The following is a 6,049-nucleotide window of genomic DNA, read 5'->3' on the forward strand; positions in this document are numbered from 1 at the left end:
CATACGACAGATAAATTCACGTGGCTGGGGCATCACTCACCACCCAGCACAACGTTCCTGTCCCCAGACTATGCACTGTTTCGGTGGATGAATAACGACTATAACCAGCCTCGAGTCAACTGACGTCTGGTTTTACAGCCAAAAGAGTTTGCTTTGGGATTGTTCAGAATTGCACACAAGAGACTTGAACCTGTGTCTGGGCCGTGTTGGGCTGTGTGCCAGGAGCTCACGCATGGTCACTTAACCTTCCTGCCAGGCCTCCCACCCCTTCTACCATCTGCATCCTCTCCTCCCACCACCGGCTGTGTCTGCCCTTGGTCCTGGAGCACCTGAGTGTCTGCTCGCCCAGCTTAGGGCACTTGGGATTAAAGGCTGTTCCCTGTTTCCCCTGTATCTGTGGCTCTCCTGGGAAGACTGATTTGGGGATGTCAGAAACAGTGGAACTTTCCTCTCTTTGAGTCCCAGGAGCACATTGGTCATAGCCTTGTTTCTCCAGGCTATTTTTTTCACTCAGGGTCTTTGCATTGTTTCCATTCTGCTCATGAAACCTCACACCCCTGTGGGCTCCTCTGTCAGATCTGTTCTCTGTCTCACTCTTCGGTTTCCTTTCTCTTCATTTTTTCCATCCTCCTGCCTTTCCCCAACCTCCTCTACTCTTCAGGAGGGTCCTCTCGAGTGGGAAGCCACACAGGGGTGTGATCTGAAGAGTTGCTTGTGCAAAACCATCCCGTTGGCTATATCCAACCAAGTGCCTGAAATCCCCCCCCTCAGAGAGCCCTGGGGATCTGAGGATTCTGCTGCCACCAGTACCTGCATTCCCAGATGATGGTCTGTATCTTCACTGTTGGTGGTTTTTTTTTCCTGCATGGCTTGCCAGATCTTAGTTCTGAGATCAGGGATTGAAACCTGGGGCCTCAGCACTGAAAATAAGGAGTCCTAACCACTGGCGTGCCTGCTAATTGCCTCAGTCATATCCAACTCTTCAGTTATGTCAAGTGGACTGTAGCCAGCCAGGCTCCTCTGTCTACGGGGATTCTCCAGGCAAGGATACTGGAGTGGGTTGCCATGCTCTCCTCTAGGGGATCCTCCTGACCCAGGGGTCGAACCCGCATATCTTACTGTTCTTTACCACTAGTGCCACCTGGGAAGCCCCCTAACTACTGGACTACTAGGGAATTCCCTTCCCCGTTGGTCTTTTTTTTTTTTAATATTTATTTATTTGTTATTTATTTTTGGCTGTGCTGGGTTTTCATTGCTGCTCTGGCTTTTCTCTGGTTGTGGCGAGAGGGGGCCGCTCTCTAGTTGTGGGGCGAGGGTTTCTCATTGAGAGGGTTTCTCCCGTTGCAGAGCACGGACTCTGGGCCATTGAGGCTTCAGTAGTTGTAATGCCCGGGCTTAGCTGCTTCCCAGCATGTGGGATCTTCCCGGGCCTGGGATTGAACCCTGGTCTTCTGCCTTGGCAGGCGGATTCCTTACCACTGAGCCACCATGGAAGCCCCCCTGTTGGTCTTAAACTTTAAGGCAGCCTCAGAGAGAGATGTAGGGATGGAGAACGAGGAGAAGAATGAGGAGGAGCCGGGGACCTTTAAGGAGAAACTTTCCAAAGAGGGAATTGAGGATGCTGAGAACTACCCGTCTCCACTAGACCCTGGGCTCCCCCACAGGAGGCCTCTTTTCTCTGAGCCAAGGCCTGTCTCTTCCTCTACTCTTCACTCTCTGGGTGTGGCATGGAGCGACGGGGAGGCAGGAGCAGAGTCTGCCCGGCTCTGCTGGAGAACTCCTGGCCAGGAGTCAGATTTCTGGCCCTGGCTCCTCTGGACGAATGGAATGACTTCGTCTGCCTTTTGTGCTATTTGCACCAACTTCCAGTGGGCCTCGCCTGTCCTGGATCTTGCTCTGGACCGGACAGTCTTTCCTGTTCTCCACTCACCTGTGGGTGCAGCCTGCTGACTTCTCCCCATCGAGTCCTCCACCACCACTTTCTCTTTGGGGATTCAGCTTCTCCCCATTCCTCAGCTGGCACCGAGACGCGTGATCTTTTCCCAGAAAGGTCCTTCCTGTTCTTGGATCTCCAGAGACAGAAGTCCTTCACCTCTGATGACTCTCATCACTCTGGGGAAGGTAATCTGGAGCAGGGGCAGAGGCCTGGCATCAACTGAGGTTCCCCTTGCTCCATATCCCTAGACAGGACACCTCGTGTCTTCTGGTGTCTTCTGGTGAGGACAGGTCCCGCTTAGAGAGGGAAGAACAGTGCCATGGACTTGCAAGGATTCCTGTGGGTTGGATGGGAAGGTCACCTCTGCTTCTGCTTCCTCTTTCAGCTGAAGCCTTGTTCCTGCCTCTCTGCTCCTGGGTGTTCCCGTACCTTGCCCTGCCACAGGCCCTGGATGGGGGACACAGGCCCATCTTGGATTTTCCTCCAAACCACTTAAAAGCAGAAGGCTGTTAGGTCTAAAGCTTTTCTGAATCTTTAGATCTCGTGAGGGTACAATTAAAATTGCATTTGGATATTCTGGCTTTTGAATGTGAGAAGCCTCTAGAAACTAGAAAGAGAAAGGTGGGACTTCCCTGGTGGCCCAGTGGTTAAAAATCTGCCTTATCATTCAGGGGATGCAGGTTTGATCCCTGGTCTGGGAACTAAGATCCCGTATCCCACATGGCTGGGGACGACTAAGACTGCGTAGGGCAACTACTGAGCCCTAGTGCCACAACAAAGACCTGACTCAGCCAAATAAATAAATAATAAAAAAGGAAAGGAAAAACAAAACAAAAAAACAAGGGAACAGAGTCTCCCCCGGAGCCTCCAGAAAGAAACAGCCTGTGACACTTCGGTTTTAGCCAAGTGATATCCATTTCTGGCTTTCGACCTTCAGAACTCTGATAGTAAAACTTGCATTCTTTTCAGCTGCTGAGTTTGAGGTAATATGTTCCAGCAGCCACAGAAAACAACAGCATACAGATCCTCTGGCATTTGTTTGAGATTTACTAGATGGAGAAAGCAATGGCACCCCACTCCAGTACTCTCGCCTGGAAAATCCCATGGACAGAGGAGCCTGGTGGGCTGCAGTCCATGGGGTCGCTAAGAGTCGGACACGACTGAGCGACTTCACTTTCACTTTTCACTTTCATGCATTGGAGAAGGAAATGGCAACCCACTCCAGTGTTCTTGCCTGGAGAATCCCAGGGACAGGGGAGCCTGGTGGGCTGCCGTCTATGGGGTCGTACAGAGTCGGACACGACTGAAGCGACTTAGCAGCAGCAGGTGGACTAGTTGTTGTTGTTCAGTGGCTGAGTCATGTCTGACTCTTTTCGACCCAATGGACTGTAGCACACCAGGCTCCTCTGTCCTCTACCATCTCCAGAGTTTGCTCAGATTCAGGTCCATTGAGTCGGTGATACTATCTAACCATCTCATCCTCTGCCACCCACTTCTCCTTGTGCCTTCAATCTTTCCCAGCATCAGGATCTTTTCCAATGAGTCGGCTCTTCTCATCAGGTGGCCAAAGTATTGGAGGTTCAGCTTTAGCATCAGTCCTTCCAATGTATATTCAGGGTTGATTTCCTTTAGGATTGACTGGTTTGATCTCCTTGCAGTCCAAGGGACTCTCAAGAGTCTTCTCCAACACCACAGTTCAAAAGCTTCAATTCTTCGGTGCTCAGCTTTCCTTATAGTCCAACTCTCAAAGCCATACATGGCTACTGGAAAAACCATAGCTTTGACTATACGAACCTTTGTTGACAAGGTGGTGTCTCTGCTTTTTAACACGCTGTCTAGGCTTGTCATAGCTTTCCTTCCAAGGAGCAAGCGTCTTTTAATTTCTTGGCTACAGTCAACATCTGCAGTGATTCTGGAGCCCAAGAAAAGAAAATGTGTCACTGTCTGGGACCCTCCATACCCACCTTGACAGGAGGATCCCAGGATAAGTGGAGCAAGTATGTCTTTTAGAATCTCAGACTTGTGGTCTAAAAGCATCTCTGTCATTACTACTTGGATCATCTCAGGCGAGTCCCAGAACCTCTCTGAACTGAGTCTGCATCTGCTTGGTGATAATGTCATGTTGGGAGAATTAATCTTAACAACGTGAATGAAAGGGCCTTCCCAGGTGGTGCAGTGATAAAGAATCCACCTGCAATGCAGGAGGTTCAGGAGATGTGGGTTCAATCCCTGAGTTGGGAAGATCTCCTGGAGTAGGAAATGGCAACCTGCTCCAGTATTCTTGCCAGGAAAATTACATGACAGAGCCTGGTGGGCTATAGTCCATGGGGTCCCAAAGAGCTGGACACAACTGAGTGACTGAGGACAGCAGCATATGAATGAAATGCCTTGCGCACTTTGTGCACTCAAGAAGTGTTCATTCCTTCCCTTCCTTTCTTGGTGTTTGAGGCTGCGAGTCTCAAGACACGGGATTGAGAGAACAGCCCTTTGACCTGGGAATGAACTGAAGAAGCATGAAATAGACGAGGACTCAGTGGATGAGCCAGCTACTCGGAGTGGTATATGTGCTCCACGTGGTACACTCAGATGGCTCTTGTTATGCAAAAAAGTGATGTTACAAGGAGGTAGGGGCCACTTCCCCTCCCTGTGGGCTCCTGCACCCTGGCGTTTCCTGATTTCTCTTGCCCACCCAAATGAGTGATGACTGTATACACACCAGTCTAGGCAGCTCTGTGACTTCCCCAAACTTTCACTGAGTCTAGTAGCACGGTGAGTCTTGTCAGTAGCTTGCCTTCATTTCCCACTCCTGGCCTGCGGTGTGTCATCTGAGCCTTTACCTCTCACGGCCAGTTCACCTCTCAGTGATGTGCTGCAGCCAGCCAGCACTGTCCAGTCAAAGCCTGATTGTTAAATTGTCAAGAATCTTGTGAGCTGGTTACGCGTTAGTAGCTTGAAATTGGCTGCAGTGGGAGTACTCACAACCACATAAGTCAGAAAATGCTACAAATCGAGAGCTACTGTTAAACGGTTACCACCACATGGCTTCTAAAAGTGAAACTGGCTCAGTTATGTCCAACTCTTTGCCACCCCCATGGACTATACAGCGGAGAAGGCAATGGCACCCCACTCCAGTACTCTTGCCTGGAAAATCCCATGGACCGAGGAGCCTGTTAGGTTCCAGTCCTAGGTGTCACTAAGAGTCGGGGACGACTGAGAGACTTCATTTTCACTTTTCACTTTCATGCATTGGAGAAGGAAATGGCAACCCACTCCAGTATTCTTGCCTGGAGAATCCCAGGGACAGAGGAGCCTAGTGGGCTGCCGTCTATGGGGTCGCACAGAGTCGGACACGACTGAAGTGACTTAGCAGCAGGACTATACAGTCTATGGAATTCTCTGGGCCAGAATACTGGAGTGGGTAGCCGTTCCCTTCTCCCGGGGATCTTCCTAACCCCACTAAGGCTGGGCTCAAGCCTTGTCTTTATCCTGTTTTAGATCCTGGGGAGGCAGAGTCCTTTCATCAGGACCCCAGGCCCATTCCTTCTAACTTCTACTTAGAACCACTAGAGATGAGCCCCTGTCTTACTACTCCAACCTTCTCCGATGGCTCAGTGGTAAAAAGTCTGCCTGCCAATGCAGGAGACACAGGAGATGTGGGTTCGATCCCTTAGGGTAGGAAATGGCAACCCACTCCAGTATTCTTGCCTGGGAAATCCTATGGACAGAGCATGGGGGGCCACAGTCCATGGGGTCGCAAAGAATTGGATACGACTAAGCGTGAGCACAAGAGAGCTACCTTAATGTTCCAACCTGCTCAGGCTCCCAGACTAGCATAGCTGGAAGGGAGGTTTCTTTTTCTTTTCCTTTTTTGGCTGCATGGGATGTGGGATCTTAATTCCCCCACCAAGGATCCAACCCACACCCCCTGCAGTGGAAGGAAGTTTGGACTCTCAATTGCTGGATCACCAGGGAAGTTGAAGGAGGTTTCTAATCCTGTGTGTCCATCCCCTTATGTTACAGACCTCAGAACCATGGGCCCAAAGAGGCAGGATGACTAGTTCTTTGTGGCAGAGACAGGAGGTCATACAGGTGTCCTGAACCCCGGCCCACTGC

The sequence above is a fragment of the Bos grunniens genome, chromosome 5 (assembly GCF_055505025.1).
Source record: "Bos grunniens cultivar Pamir isolate PY7600 chromosome 5, Bosgru_T2T1.0, whole genome shotgun sequence".
NCBI classification, from domain to species: Eukaryota; Metazoa; Chordata; class Mammalia; order Artiodactyla; family Bovidae; genus Bos; species Bos grunniens.